This window comes from Dromiciops gliroides, chromosome 3 (genome assembly GCF_019393635.1).
Source record: "Dromiciops gliroides isolate mDroGli1 chromosome 3, mDroGli1.pri, whole genome shotgun sequence".
Lineage (NCBI taxonomy): Eukaryota > Metazoa > Chordata > Mammalia > Microbiotheria > Microbiotheriidae > Dromiciops > Dromiciops gliroides.
This window is the reverse complement of record NC_057863.1, coordinates 218715865-218732591: the sequence shown is the minus strand read 5'-3', so window position 1 is coordinate 218732591 and position 16727 is coordinate 218715865. Positions and strand designations below refer to the sequence as shown.

General features: G+C 37.8%; 1 protein-coding gene across 1 annotated transcript in view; it reads right to left on the bottom strand.

Moving 5' to 3' along the window:
• Nucleotides 1–16727, bottom strand: part of CLTRN (collectrin, amino acid transport regulator) — a 91519-nt gene that overhangs the window by 56449 nt on the left and 18343 nt on the right. The gene's annotated exons all lie outside the window — the stretch shown is intronic.

Below are 16727 nucleotides of genomic sequence, written 5' to 3'. Positions count from 1 at the left end.
GCCTTGTAATTTGACTCCATATTTGCTTTTGCTTTCATCTGTTTGGGATTCAGTGGAAATGGCGAAATGAATGGCTGTAAGTGGGGAAATCCTTAATCATAGGTGTTTTTTTTTTAAATGGTGTCAAATGAGTGGAAAGGTGGAACAGAAAGTAGCAAAACAATGGTATTGTTTCTACATCAAAATAGAATAGAATGATCATTTCTGTGAACTCAGTAAGCAGGACCTTTCTACATCTCCAGAGCCATTCCAGCTGAATGATGGTCCTTCCCACAAACATGGTATACAACATTGTCTGATAGAATCAGAAGTTATCATAGCATTTGAAAGAACCTCAGAGGTCATCCAATCCAACACCACTCAAATTGTGAATTGTACATACAACATTTGAAGACTCCTAGTAACAGGAGACTTCCTGCCCACTCTATTATCCCAACATATTTCTCATCCCATCCTGAGAGTCCAATCCAGTTTAAGACAGTTTTTGGTTTTGGTTGGGTTTTTTTGGGTGAGGCAATTGGGGTTAAGTGACTTGCCCAGGGTCACACAGCTAGTAAGTGTCAAGGGTCTGAGGCCAGATTTGAACTCAGGTCCTCCTGAATCCAGGGCCATTGCTCTATCCACTGCGCCACCTAGCTGCCCCGACAGTTTTAATTATTAGGAAGACTTACGTTGACTCAAAATCTGGTCCTCTAACTTCCACCTATTGATCTAAATTGTGTCCTCTGATGATATGCAGCACAAGTATAATCCTCCTTCTACAGGATAATTCTGCAAATATTTAAAGATTGATACTGTCCCTCCTATGGCTTCATTTCTCCAGGTTTCCTTTCCTCTCTACTAAAGGTCCACAGTCTTTACCTAGTTCCTCTCTAATTCCATCAAACCCCAGTCCAGAAAGCCATTATATTAGAAACTTATCTCTTCTATCTTCCCCAGCCCCCTTCCAGTCCCTAGTATTGGATACTATGGGAAGTTTTGATAGATGAAAAGGGTAGAGACCTTCAAAAGTGCTGAACACTAATGTTTGGGTTCAGCACTATCAAGTTCATCTCTTTAAGACCTTCTCACAACTCTTGTTCTGCCAGACAAGTAACTAAGCTTATAAGACTAGTTAGAGTATGATGGGAAGAAAAAGCATAGACTGAAAAATACAAGAATTTGAATAGGTCAGAGATTTCAGTCTCTGGCTAAATGCTAGGACTACTAGTTGAGGGCACCAGAGCTGACTTTTTATTTTTTATTTTTAAGGTCATTTTGAAAAGAATCTGGAATAGATTGGGGCCCATCTCTCCATGGGGTCAAACCACGAAGAGAATGGAATAGGCATTTATATAGGACCTGTTGTGTGCCATGCATTGTGCTAAGAACTTTTTACAAATATTATTTCATTTAATCTAATATGAACTAATCTTTTTCTTGAATCTAGGATGGACTGATTTACATATTAGTTCCTAATCTGAGAATCTTCACATTCTCCCTTTCCCCCCATCTCTACCCTATACAAGTATATATGCATACTACAAAGAGAGAAAGGAGAGGGATGAAAGAGAGGAGTAGTGGTGGTGGTGGTGGTGGTGGTGGTGGTAGTAGTAGTAGTGGGAGTAGTAGTAGTAGTAGTAGTAGTAGTAGTAGTAGCAGTAGACGTAGGGACCAGAATGAAAGAGTATAGCCTCATGGGAGGAGGTAAGTATGGTCTGCAAGGAATCTTGACTTTTTTACTTCCAGTGAGGAGCCAGCCAAACTCTACTGCACAGCAACACCTCTTGGTTATATAAGGAAGACCAATATTCTTTCAACCCTTTCTCCATGTTCCCATTCCCATAAATCCTCATAGCTTCAGTTTTCTCCTTGTCTAACCTGAACCCCATGATCAACTATTATATGAGTTCTATCTTTAAATCCCAAGAATTCCCCTCTTGCTTGACTTTCTACTTTTCTCAACTTGCTAAGCCTTCAAAAAAATCTAACTGGGCACCAGACCACCATGCCACTGCCTATAGTATCCCTCATTCTCAGACCATCTAGACCCACTGGAAACTAGGAATCCACTCCTGCTGGACCACCAAATCCAGACTTTTTTTTGCCTGATCTAGCCAGGAATCAGATCACTACATCCCTCGTTTCAGTCTTTTCACCTGCATTCCCTCCCCTCCAGGTATCCTCATTCTTTCTTTTCTTTTCTTTTTTTTTTTAACGAGGCAATTGGGGTTAAGTGACTTGCCCAGGGTCACACAGCTAGTAAGTGTTAAGTGTCTGAGGCCAGATTTGAACTCAGGTACTCCTGACTCCAGGGCCAGTACTCTATCCACTGCGCCACCTAGCTGCCCAATCCTCATTCTTTCTCGCACTTCTTTATATATTGCCTTCTTTTGTTAAAATGTAAACTCCTTAAGGACACATCTATCTTGTTTGCTTTTTTTATATGTATCTTGAAAGCTTATTATGGTGCCTGACAAACACTAAATGCTTAATGAATTATCTCTATCTATCTATCATCAACTCTCTACTTTTTTCATTCCCATTCCTGGATCACTGAAGAAAGTCACGGTGCTGATTCCACTAGAAATCCATGCCATCTAACTTTGGAAAAGCCTTTTCTGCTGGTTGACAATCATTTTTCTCATATCTTGTTAACTCATTACATTCTACAAAGTGGCAGTTCCACACTTTTTGACTTTCCTCAAGTGTCTACTTTCATTCTACCTGTTAAGGGCTAAAATTCTAGCTAGTCTGTCTAAAATATCTAATGAGTGGTCGCCAATAAATTATAAGCTTTAGCAAGAGTTAGACTTTTAAGCATTTATTAAGGAGAATAAGAATTTGGTAAAGAGAGAGAGAAAGGCCTAGATTCCTATCTATTAAAGGGAGAGCACATTTCTAGCTCCCTTCTCCGCCAGAGTCCAGAGGAAAGAGCCCCAGAGTCAGCGCCAGTCTCTTCCTTCCTCCTCCCACTAGTCCGCGTCACTTCCTCCCGCCAAAGAAAAGACTCCTGGTCTTGCCCTCAAAGACCTTCACTTCATGGGCAGAACTCTTCTACAGTAAGTATCCAGTAGGTGGCATTATTCCAATCGTTACATACCCCAGTTGGACTTAGCAAATGATCTTCTTGCCTGAAAAGATTAAGGCCACCATCTTTCCTCCTCTCCGTTTCAAAATCTTTTGGCCTTTCCTCTTGTCACAGAGGAAGAAACATCCCTTTCCTTACCAACATTACACTTCAATTATATAGTAAGTAAGTACTGGAGATGTGCATACACAAACACACACATATACACATATGTCTACATATGTGTGTACATATATACATACACACATTGTATATACTCCACGACTTACTTGCTATGTATCTACTCATTGTACGTGTGCATATATGTTAGTGTGTATATACATATATATATATATACATATATACACACTGTATATATGTATACACATTGTGCTCTTTTTGGGGGTGGGGGAAACAATTGGGGTTAAGTGACTTGCCCAGGATCACACAGCCAGTGTCTGACTTGGGATCAGTAAGATCTACGTTCACATTCAGCCTCAGACATTTGTGAGATGTGTGACCCTGGCTAAGTAACTTATTGTGCCTGAGTCTCAGTTTTCTCATATATAAAATGAGAATAATAAAAATGTCTAATTTACAGGATTCTTGTGAAAATCTGATGGGCGAATACATGTACATCTAGCAGATCTAGTGTCTGAGGTCAGATTTGAACTCAGGTTTGAGTTCAGATTTATATGGTGCCAACTAGCACCCACATTGTGTTCTAAATAAATAAAATAAGTATAAGGAGGTGGTATTTGACCAACTCTGCTCCCCACCCCCACCCCCAAGCCCAGGATGTAATCCAAAGGTATTAACAAATTATTAAAGTAATTGTAAAGAAGAATCATTAACAATAACAACAACAACAACAATAAATAGCTAACACACAGCACTTCTATGTACACTTTGCTAAGTACTCTACAAATACTATCTCATTTGTTCCTCAACAATTCTGGAATATAAAAGTATCATACCCAAATTCCATGTTCTATCAGCTGGGTCATCTAGCTTTCACTAAAAGGAACAGTTCCATTAAATAAGTCAAATGTGGACTCTAAACATGTAAGTCTTGAAGCAAGCTCCAAGCTTGAGGGCACTCACTTTGTCTAGGAGAGCCTGCCCCCTACTCCCAATGACCATGGCATCTAGCAGTGACTTGTCCAGATGGAAAAAAACCTCACTTAGTAGTTTGAAAGTTGAAGAGAGTTTGAAGCACAGTTGAGATACATTCAACAGATATAAGACACACACACACACACACACATATACACACACACACACACACACACACACACCAGACAAGAATGGAAACAGAAAAGCAATCATTTAAGGGATGTAGCAGCTTCCAAGAACAGAAGCCCTGAGTGCAAACAGCATGTTATGGACTCAAGAAAAAGCTAATACAATCTGGGAACCCAGCTGAGCAGCACACTCAGCAGAAATGGTATCCCCAATGGAAGATGAATGAAGAATCTACAAAACACCTAGCATTTAGCATTTACATAGCACTTTAAGGTTTGCAAAGCACTTTATAAATATGATCTCATTCTTTTCCTCACAACAACCCTAATAGACAAATGCTATTATTTTCCCCCTTTTTACAGAAGAGGAAACTAAGGCAGACAGAGATTAAGTGACTTGTTCTAATAAATATGTGTGGCTAAGTTTGAACTCAGGTCTTCCTGACTCCAGGTCCAGAATTCTATCCACTGCATTAACTAGAGAAAGACACTAGGGAACAGTTGGAAATGCCTTGTCCAGATATGTTTCTTTCATGTGTGGTTCACTACCATTATAATCTAATTTGCAATCCACTCTTTTATAGGATACTGTGTGCATTTGTTGGATCATGTACCAGAAGTTTGTGGGGGGAGAATGTTTTGTGCTATTTTTATTATTCTATCTTAATAAATGCTTCTGTTAAGGCCTATTGGCTAATTATTAATGGGAAGCAAACCAGGTGGGGCTCATGGACTATAGTTTTAGAAAGGTGATCCCACAGCATTAAACCCTTGAACCTGAGAATCACAGACATCCTTTGGATCTACAATGTGTGAGGGAAAATTGGAGGTAGCCCAGAGGAAGCATTACATAATTTTTTTGTTTTTCACTTGTTTCAGTCATGTCCAACTCTGTGACTCCATTTGGGGTTTTCTTGGTAAAAATACTGAAGTGGTTTGCCATTTCCTTCTCCACCTCATTTTACAGAAGAGAAAACTGAGACAAATAGGTTTAAGTGACTCGCCCATGGTCACATAGCTAGTAAATGTCTGAGGCCAGATTTGAACCCAGAAAGATGAGTCTTTCTGACTCCAGGCCTGGTGCTCTATTCACTGCACCACCTTTCTGTCCTACTACATAATTAATAATATTAATTTATCATAATTTCCTCAGTTATTTCATAGTGTGTTTATGGAGAAGGATGCTATTCCCTACTGGGTGTAGGATGCATGAGCAAGGGTATGAAAGCAGGATAAATATGGGATATGGGATGATACTGAAAAGACCTGATGACTAAAGCAGAAGGTAAATGTGGGGTAAGAATGGTACATCAAATTGGATTAGGAGTGTGAAACTAGATTGGGGTGAACAATGAAAGCCAAGATAATGACTGCACTTTCTGTGGAGGACAATAGCCATTTTTTTTACATTCATTTTTTTTATTCAATTCAACAAACATTTATTATTTTAAAAAATTATTTTTTTAACATATAAGGTATTTTATTTTTTCCGTTACATGTAAAGATAGTTCTCAACTTTTGTTTATACAAGCTTTACAATTTCAGATTTTTCTTCCTCCCTCCCCTCCCTCCCCCCTCCCCTAAACAGCAGGTAATCTGATATAGGTTATATCTATATATCTATATAGATATAGATATACACACACACACACACATATATATATATATATATATATATATATATACACATAATAACATTAATCCTATTTCTGCATTAGTCCTGTTATAAGAGAAAAAATCAGAGCAATGATGAAAAAGCTCAAAATAGAAAAAAAAAACAACAGCACCCAAAACAAAAGAAATAGTATGGTTCATTCAGCATCTATACTCCACAGTTCTTTTTTTTTTTCCCCTGGATTTGGAGATCCTCTTCTATCATGAGTTCCCTGGAACTCTTCTGTACCATTGCATTGGTGAAAAGAATATAGTCCATCACAGTAGGTCAGCACTCAATGTTGATGATACTGTGTACAATGTTCTTCTGGTTCTGCTCATCTCACTCATCATCAGCTCACGGAAGACCCTCTAGGTTTCTCTGAACTCCTCCTGCTCATCATTTCTTACAGCACAATAGTATTCCATTGTATTCATATACCATAACTTGTCCAGCCATTCCCCAATTGATGGGCACCCCCTCAACTTCCAATTCCTTGCCACCACGTAAAGAGCAGCTGTAAATATTTTTGTACATGTGGGTCCCTTTCCCCTTTCCACGATTTCTTTGGGAAAAAGACCTAAAAGTGGTATTGCTGGGTCAAAGGGTATACACAGCTTTATCGCCCTTTGGGCATAATTCCAAATTACTCTCCAGAATGGTTGGATCACTTCACAGCTCCACCAACAATGAATTAGTGTTCCAATTTTCCCACAGCTTCTCCAACATTGATTATTTTCCTTTTTTGTCATTTTAGCCAATCTGACAGGCGTCAGGTGGTACCTCAGAGTTGTTTTAATTTGCATCTCTCTAATCATGAGAGATTTAGAGCATTTTTTCATATGGGAATAGATAGCTTTGGTTTCTTCATCAGAAAACTGCCTGTTCATATCCTTTGACCATTTCTCAATTGGGGAATGACTTGGATTCTTATAAATTTGATTTAGTTCCCTATATATTTTAGAGATGAGGCCTTTATCAGAAGCACTGGCCTCAAAAATTGTTTCCCAGCTTTCTGCCTCCCTTCTAATTTTGGATGCATTGCTTCTGTTTGTACAAAATTTTTTTAATTTAATGTATTAAAAATCATCCATTTTGCATTTTATAATATACTCTATCTCTTGTTTGGTCATAAACTGTTTTCCTTTCCAAAGATCTGATAGGTAGACTATTCCTTTTTCTCCTAATTTACCTATGGTATCACCTCTTATGTCTAAATCATGTATCCATTTTGACCTTGGCAATAGCCATTCTAAGTTATTATGCAGGAAAGAGAGGTGATAAAAATTTTAGGAAAATTAATCTGGCAGTGGTAGGCACCATGAGTTGAAGTGGTAAAAGAACAGAAGACAAGGGAACTGGGTTACAAGTCATAAGAGTTAACTAGCCACGAAGATATGAGAGTCTAGACTACAAGGCAGTGACAATGAAAGGCAAATTCTAGCATTATATTATTATTTTATTACTCCAAGGTTTTTAGAAACTTAGGTTGAGGGACTAAAAGCAATAGTTGAAATTTATTTACTGATTTAAGGTTTACAAAATACTTTAAATGTATTCGCCCATGAGATTTTCACAAGAATTCTGTAAGTTGGACAGGTTTATTATTCTCATTTTATATATGAGAAAACTGAGATTCAGGCAGAATAAGTTACTTAGCCAGGGTCACACATCTCACAAATGTCTGAGGCTGAATTTGAACATAGATCTTACTGATCCCAAGTCAGACACACTATTCATTATGTAATTGATGGAAATGATGGAGTTGGGAAGGACAGCTACTCTGTATAAGAAAACATTGATTTTGGTTCCCCTGAGCTAAGGAGCATCTTCAGCCTTCTGTGTGGGGATATGTTTGGCTTAACTGGAAAAACAGACTAAGGAACACACAAGAATCTAGAACTAGAAAAATATTTTTAGAGGGACGGTTATGTGTTCTACATTTCTTTCTCTTTTTTTTTTCTCCATGTAAGTGTATAGTCATCTGGGTTTGGGCGCATGTTTGGATCTTTCTGTATTTCTGGGTTTTGTTACAGATCTTTCCTTTTCTCTTTGATCTTTGTGTTTGTGTGTGTGTGTCTGTGAGACAGAGACAGTCTCTTTTTCTGTCTGTATCATCTCTCTTTAGATTTGTTTCTCCCTTTCCTTCTTGTCATTCCCCTACTCAATAAACTCCAGTGACTCCCTGTTACCTCCAGGAGCAAATACAAAACGTTCTCCTTGTCATTCAAACAAAACCCTTCATAACCTTAGCCCCTTCTACCTCTCCTCTCTTCTTACACCTTACTCCTAGACTCCTACTTTTTGATCCAGTGACCCTGGCTTCCTGGCTGTTTCTGGTCATTATCTCTGGATGTTCCCCATTCCTAAATGTTCCTTCTCCTCTGCTCCGACTTCTAACCTCCCTGGTTTCCTTTAAGTTCCTACTAAAATTCCAAGTGCTATAAGAAAACTTCTCCTACCCCCTTAATTCCAATGCCTTCCCTCTGTTAATTACTTCCTGTCTATCCTATATATTGTATATATTTGTTTGCATCACAATACCTCCCCCATTAGATTGTAGGCTTCTTGAGGGCAGGGACTGTCTTTTGGTATTTTTTTTTTAATCCCCATTGTTTGGCACAGTGTCCAGCACAAAGTAGATGCTTAGGGGGCAGCTAGGTGGTGCAGTGGATAAAGTACGGGCTCTGGATAAGCACAGGCCCTGGATTCAGGAGGCCCTGGATTCAGGAGGACCTGAGTTCAAATCCAACCTCAGACACTAGCTGTGTGAGCATGGGCAAGTCACTTAACCCTTATTGCCCTGCAAAACAAAACAAAACAAAAAAGCAAAGTAGATGCTTAATAAATGTTGACTGATTTCCTATTCATTTTGGTTTATCTTTTCTCTCCCCTCTGACTTTTAAAAATTATCCATAACCAAAATAATTTTTTATTATTTGTTGGATTTATTAGTTTGACTCTTTCATAATTTTAAAAGTAGATTGAAATATTTCCTACTTCTTTCCAGTTAGAAATTAAATTAAAATCATTTTTTGTTATGTGGTCCTTAACTGATTTTATAAGTAGGGTCAAATTTGAAAGAAAAAAAGACTATTCATTTCTAGAATAAAAGACAAAGCTTGTCATTACTGACAATGAACAAGTATGGATGCAATGCTCCAGGGGCAAAATTGGGATTGTTTTTCTGCAATCTTCTTCCATACTGAAGAAACATTATCACTTTTAGTAACTCTCTGGCTGTTTCCCAAAGTTCATAATGATTCAAGGTAAGGAGCACCAAAAAGTGACTATTACGTAACCTTTGAAAAAATAATAATTTTTTTTTTTGGTGAGGCAATTGGGGTTAAGTGACTTGCCCAGGGTCACACAGCTAGTAAGTGTTAAGTGTCTGAGGCCAGATTTGAACTCAGGTCCTCCTGAATCCAGGGCCAGTGCTCTATCCACTGCGCCACCTAGCTGCCCCGAAAAAATAAATTTAAAAAATAAACTTTTTTAAAAAAAAATCAGTAAATTGCCTCTTCAGGGAAATAAAGACATCTCTGCACTGTACTAAAAATTCAGAACTCCTTTGGCCTTAATACCCAGAAGATCAATGAATAAGGAATAGGACAGAATAGTATTTGCTTTTACATAATACTTGACACATACAGTTTCTCAAATATTTCAGACTAATGATCAAAGGTTCTTTGATATCACCTTGCAGGGAAGGCTAGTCACACACAAAAATCTACCACTTAAAAAAATTATCCTAAATCTGTTAAAGTTTTCCTGATCTCCCCACATACTCTAAAACTAAAATAAATGGTCTTGTAACAAGAGTCGGATAGCTTTAATTATCAAGATTTTAATGAAGATCCTATTGTTATGATTAATTTATTTACATTTTAATTCTTCAAAAGATTCATAATTTTATCAATGCAGGTATTCCTCTTTTTAATTATAATTTTAAAATCAATTTTCCTTTATCATCACTTCTGCCAAGTCACTTTCCTGCTCAAACACTTAGAAAGGTTCCCCCCAGTGCTTCCAAAATAAAGTCCAACCCCTTAGCCTGACATTCACTGTGCCATCTAGCTTCCCCCTAAATATTATCTTTTGTTGTCATTGTTGGGTCTCACTGTTGACTTTCTTTACCTTAGAAGTTGTCCTGTGGATTGTTCTTTTGACTCTGATTCCTTCACACTGCTTCTTTTCATACACATTCTTGTGTTTCTTTGAATTCTTCCTGTTTATCATACCTTATTTCAATATAGATAGATCAGTGTTTTCTTCAATGTGACTGTTTCTTCTATTGATGTTGTTTGCAACCCATTCATACATATTAATCCATTTCATTCTTATTCATGTCTTATCCATATCATAAATCTTTCACAGAGGGTCCACCCAACATTACTTAGATTCTTCTTTTGTTTTCTTTTTCCAAACTATTGACTTTCTCTTTCATAACTGTCATTTCTTTTCTTAATTCTTCTTCCACCTCTTTTATTTGGTTTATAAAATTCTTTTTGAGCTCTTCCAGGAGGGCTTTTTGGTCTCAAAACCAATTCTTCTTCTCCTTTAAGGCTTCACATGTAGGAGTTTTATCACTGTTGTCTTCCTCTGAGTTTAGTTTTATGTTTTGATCTTCCGTGTCACCATAGGAACTGTCAATGGTGAGGGTTCTTTTTTGCTTCTTATTCATATTTTTATTTCTATTTTAGCCTCTTTTGTGCCTTTTTTTTTTTTGGCGGGGCAATGAGGGTTAAGTGATTTGTCCAGGGTCACACACCTAGTAAGTGTCAAGTGTCTGAGGTCGGATTTGAATTCAGGTCCTCCTGAATCCAGGGCCGGTGCTTTATCCACTGCGCCATCTAGCTGCCACTCTTTTGTGCCTCTTAAGGTTGAGTTCTGCTCCTGGGGTATAGTGTGCACTGTCTGGAGCTTCTTTTGCTGGGGGTCAGGGGCCAAATCACCAGCTTTCTTCTCTGAGGCGTCAGCAACTTGTGGCTTCTCACTACACTGGGGTGGGGCAGCTTAGTTGGGCTCATTGGGTAGCTGATATTCCAGCTTGCAGATTGCCTTCTGTATTGGGGTTGGAGGCCTCTCAACTGGCCTGCTGTGCCACTAGCTTGCTGTGCTAGGACCGTGGGTCCTCATGGGCTAGTCTGTGTGGTGACTAAGAACCTTTTGCTGGCTTGGGCAGACACCCTCTGCACTGAGCTGTGCTCTTCTTATGCCAGATAAACAGGCCTTTCCTGAAGATCTTCTAATTATCTTTTTTTTTTTTTTTGCGCTTAAAGTGGATAAATTTTAAATATATTTTATGTACATCACAGTATGTCATAGCTAGGGGTATATCTGAGACAGCCTGCAACCCAATTGAACCAATGAAAGCCAGTTGTTAAATTATCAGTGTGCTCTTTTATACCTTGGAACTGACAAACACTACAAATGAGGGCATAACTGTTTTGTTGATTTCTAGACTTAAGAAGTGATGAAGAAAATGTTTATAATTCAGATTAAACATAATAGTGACTCATTCTTTATTTCTGGAGAGTTGGCTGTTAAACATTTACTAGCACATCCTGGTCATAGCTGCAACAAACAGTAACATGAAATAAATAAAAGCAGTCACAAACTAGATGTCCACGACAGGCTTCTCCAAACAGTTGGTTCATGTCTAAGCACCAAAACCGGTCAGCAGTCTGCCCAAGATTAAAAATTCTGATGGGTTATTCGATGGGGATTGTCCATCTAATAGCATAGTTCATCTGGCTAATAGGTGTTATTTATCCATTTGGTCTTTCATTTGTAGAGTTAGCCCGAAATCTTCTGTTTTAGGAGGCCTCTGAAATGTTCTGGGACTTGGTACAATTGGTAGTAGATCATATGTAAATAGAAGAATCCAGAGGACCTCATCACTGTCTATAAATAATCCTCTTCCATTTGTAGTCTGAGTTGCATATCCTCAGGGATACTGGCAAGATGTTTAGCAAGCAATACATCTGTCTCCCTACTTTGTGAAATACTTTGTTGTAATAATTATTGCTGTTTTTTCCATCTTTCAAACAATCTTCTATAGTTTTGACACAAGGATGAAAAAAACTTGTTGGAGAAAAGCATTTAAAGAGACATTTTGCTCTATTGAATCAAGTGTTTTTTTTTAATAGACAGCAAATCATAATCAGCACAGAGGGAACATGTTTTTTTTACACCTTTCAGTCAGTTGTATGTATGTAAAGATAAAGTATGCTGTAGAATATCATTTACAGATTCCCTCCCAAACCTTCAAGAAAGCAATCAGACTGTGCGGATGCTCATAGAAGTTTGTGGAGAGAAATTTATATCATGCATAAATATTGTAATAAATGTTCAATTCAGAACGGCTTCCAAACTTAAATCAACAAAATGACCAACCAGGACTGGAGAGGACTGATGAACACGGCTGCCCAACTTCATGATAGAGAGGTGATAGAAAATAGACAGGATGAGGACATACACTTTTTGGATGTGGTCAATGTGGAAATTTGTTTTGCTTGAGTATGGCTTATTGATACAAGGGTTCTATATTTTTTCCCAATGTATATGTGGATAGAGGAATTGGGGGGAGATGTTTTGATAATTTTTTTTTAATTTGCAATATAACTTCTTTAAAAAAATTTGGGGGGGGGATATGAGAAAGCAGATATGTGGGCAGCTAACCATTGATATTTTATTGTTTGCTTTCAGGGAGTAATCATAAGGTCAGAAATTTCTTCTAATATGATATTTTCTCCTCCTTTGGAATATTAAAGAAATCTATCCATCTCCAAAACTCCAATGCTGTAATGCCTGCAAAATCATCAGCTCAGAACCTTCTCTGTGTAAGTTTGACCTAATTAAGCTGCTATTTCATCTTGTTTTCTTCAGCACCATTTTTACTTTCTCACTGGAGACTGTAATGTTTAGTCTAAATGTAATAAGAATAATAGTAATGATAGCTAGCATTTATATAGTGCCTACTATGTGCTACGCACTATTCTAGGTGCTTTTAATTATTTATTTATTTATTTTTAAGTGAGGCAATTAGGGTTAAGTGACTTGCCCAGGGTCACACAGCTAGTAAGTGTTAAGTGTCTGAGGCCGGATTTGAACTCAGGTACTCTTGACTCCCAGGGCTAGTGCTCTATCCACTGCGCCACCTAGCTGCCCCTAGGTGCTTTTATAAATAACTCATTAATCATCACAACAATCCTGAGAGTGAGGTAAGGAAACTGAGGCAGAGGTTTAAGTGACTTGCCCAAGGTTACATAGCTACTAAGCATCTGATACTGGATTTGAACTCAGCCTCAGACACTTGTAGCTCCTTTGTCATTGATGGGGTGGGGTGGAGGTGGGGGAGAGAATTTGTGATAGAAATCTTAACACCTTTTTCTTTTTTGTTTGTTTGGTTTGATTTGTCATAATTCCATTCTCTTTTCTGGGGTCCTAATTATAGTCACTGAAGAAGTATTCCCATTTCTAAGAGAGTTCTAGCATTCTTTTCCAAATCATGTTTTTGTTTGTATTACAAGGTTGTCTTTGCTGGTTTACTTGTACAGTCTCTTTGTTTTATTGTAGAGATTTCCTTGTGAAGATTTTCTGTTCCCTTAGTTCTTGTTGCTTTTATTCTACTTAGTGCATTTCTGGAGCTGAGCTTAGACTTTTTCTCAGCTGTTTTGTGGGAAGGACTCAAGAATGGTATTATATATCTTTGTATTCCCAATACCAGCTATTTTATGTGCACAAAAGACATTTAATAAATGATTTTTTAACATTTTGTCTTGTTTTGCAAAGTTGGGGCTTAAGCTCTGTTGGGGGTTAAAATTCTAGCTAGTCTGTCTAAAATATCTAATGAGTGGTCGCCAATAAATTATATGCTTTAGCAAGAGTTAGACTTTTAAGCATTTATTAAGGAGAATAAGAATTGTGAAGAGAAAGAGAAAGGCCTAGATTCCATCTACCTATCAAAGGGAGAGTGCATTTCTAGCTCCGCTCTCCACCAGTGTCCTCACAAAAGAGAGCGAGAGCGCCAGCCTCGCCCCCTCTTCCTCCCACAAGCAAACATCACTTCCTGAAGCCAAAGAGTGGCACGTCTTGCCCTCAGATTCCGTCTCCTCATGGTGGAGCATCCTGCAGTAAGTCTCCAGCAGGTGGTGTCATTCTAATCGGTACAGCTCCCACATCTATCTGCAATCTGTACCTCAACACAACCTCTTTCCCTGAAGACTCAAAGAAAAGTTCTCTCTCTTTCTGCCCTAAAATTCATTCCTCCAACTGGACATAAGATGCCATTTATGAAGAAATTACAGAATAGTTCTATTTTTAACCTATGAACATCTCATTTAAATGTATTTTTTTTTAATTTATTGTCCTTTTGGTAGGGCAATGAGGGTTAAGTGACTTGCCCAAGGTCACACAGCTAATAAGTGTCAAGTGTTTGAGGCCAGATTTGAACTCAGGTCCTCCTGAATCCAGGGTCAGTCCTTTATCCACTGCACCACCTAGCTGCCCCTCTAAAATGTATTTTTAAATGTAGATTCTGAAAAAAAAAATTTTAAATACCCTTTTTAAAAACTTATTTTAAACATAATTCCATTAAAAGCCTTGTAGGGTAGTTAAAGAATAATATTAATCAAGTCTATACAAATTTACTTCTACATAAAAGCAGGTGGGAGGAGGGAGTAGAGCGAGTTAGTAAGGATGGTTGCTAAGGAAACCATCTCCTGATGGTAAAAAAAAAAATAGTAATGCACTATAGACCTGCACACAGCATGGTTGTAATCTTCCTTGTTTTTCTCCATCTCTTGCCATGAGGAAAAGACTAAGAATGCTCAAAGTAGAATCTTAGAATTAGGAGGGCAGATAAGACCTTTCCTTGGGGAATCAGAGCCACATTGAAAGATCTGTACTTCCAGTGAGAAAATAAAAGGCTGAATGAAAGCTGCCTGTAACAGCTTTTAACACCAAAGCTTCCCTGAAGCCATAAGGAACAGGCAATAAACTGCATAAGCCCTGGTAGGCTTCAGACATAAGGGAAAGGCTCAGGGTAAATGAAGGTTGTTTTCACCTTAGACCTGGTAGGGGAAATGAGGGTGTAAAAATACTGAATACTTGAAAAATGCTTGAAAAAATAACTGAAATCAGAACACTAAAGCTCAAATGACATGGAGAAATGGACTACCATGGGAATTGATGTCAAGGCCCTGATTTCTCATCTCAGCAATGTACCCTTACTTCCTGTGTAATTTTGGTAAAATAATTTCATCTATCTGGGTCTTAGTTTTCTCATCTGTAGAATAAGGGGATTGAACTAGAGGGGATTGGAGTAGAAGACCTCCTAAAGTCTTTCACAGTGCTAAATCCTATGCTCTATAAATTCTTGCTCAGACATTTAATGTATTTTGGGGGGAAAGGCAATGAGGGGTAAGTGACTTGTCCAGGGTCACACAGCTAGTAAGTGTCAAGTGTCTGAGGTCAGATTTGAACTCAGGTCCTCCTGACTCCAAGGACAGTGCTCTATCCACTGCGCCACCTAGCTGCCCCAGAGGATAAATATGTTGGTAGAGGTTATATATACATTAAGTGTTGGGGGCAACTAGGTGGTACAGTGGATAAAGCAACAGCCCTGGATTCAGGAGGACCTGAGTTCAAATCCAGCCTCAGACACTTGACACTTACTAGCTGTGTGACCCTGGGCAAGTCACTTAACCCCAATTGCCTCACCAAAAAATCCAAAAACACACACAAATATATATATATATTCTCCTTGAGCCTGTTTCTTTATCTGTAAAATTGGGGTAATATTTGTACAACTTCACTGAGTTGATGACAGGAAAATAACTAGATGAATAGGACCTGTTATTAATGACACTTGAAGCTGGGTAAGCAAGGTGTCCAACCATTGCATCTAGATAGTAGACAAGCTATACCAAAAATGCTATTGAACTTCAATTTTTGGAGTTTTCCTTTCCATTTTATCCTTCTCTTAAAATCATCTAAGAATGAAAAATTATGGCTTATTATCTTGAGGACTTTTTAGTAGAAAAAACATAGCTCCACACCAAATATAATAAAGTAAAATAATAAAATGAAGAATAAAAGAATTAATAATAAATATAAAATAATAAATAAATAAAATAAAAATAAAGTTAATTGATATCTTTGTATTTTACTTCATCTAAAGTCTCCCCTATATCCTTCCCAGAAAACCATTCCATATAACAAAAAATAGTTGTTTAAAGAAAAAGAAGGCATTCAGCAAAATTGATCATTATATTGAAAAAAGTCTGAAAAGGTATAAGGCTATAGAGGTGTGAGATCCCTGCAAAGAGTCAGGGGGAAGTATTTTCTCATATATCTTCTTTAGGACCATGCTTGTTCTTTGTAATTTTACAAAATTCACTTTGGATTATTTAGTGGTTGTTAGTCTTTCCAACTACATTGCTGTAGTCATTGGGTATATTGATTTCTTGGCTCTGCTTAATTCACTCCAAATGAGTTCATGCTTCTCTGTATATCTTATTTTTTTTCCATATGCCACAGTAATTATTATATTAATGTACCTCAATTTGTTTAGTCATTTCCCTTCATTCCTTTCAAGGTTGCGTTTCTGACTCTCTGGATATCCTCTACCATGTTGCCATCCTACCCATATTCCTTTTATGTGTTGTATTCCACAATTAAAATGTAAGCTCCTTAAGGGAAAGAATTATCTTTCTTTCTGCTAGTATTTGTATTCCCAGCAGCATAATCTCTGGCATTTAATAAGAGTTGGGTT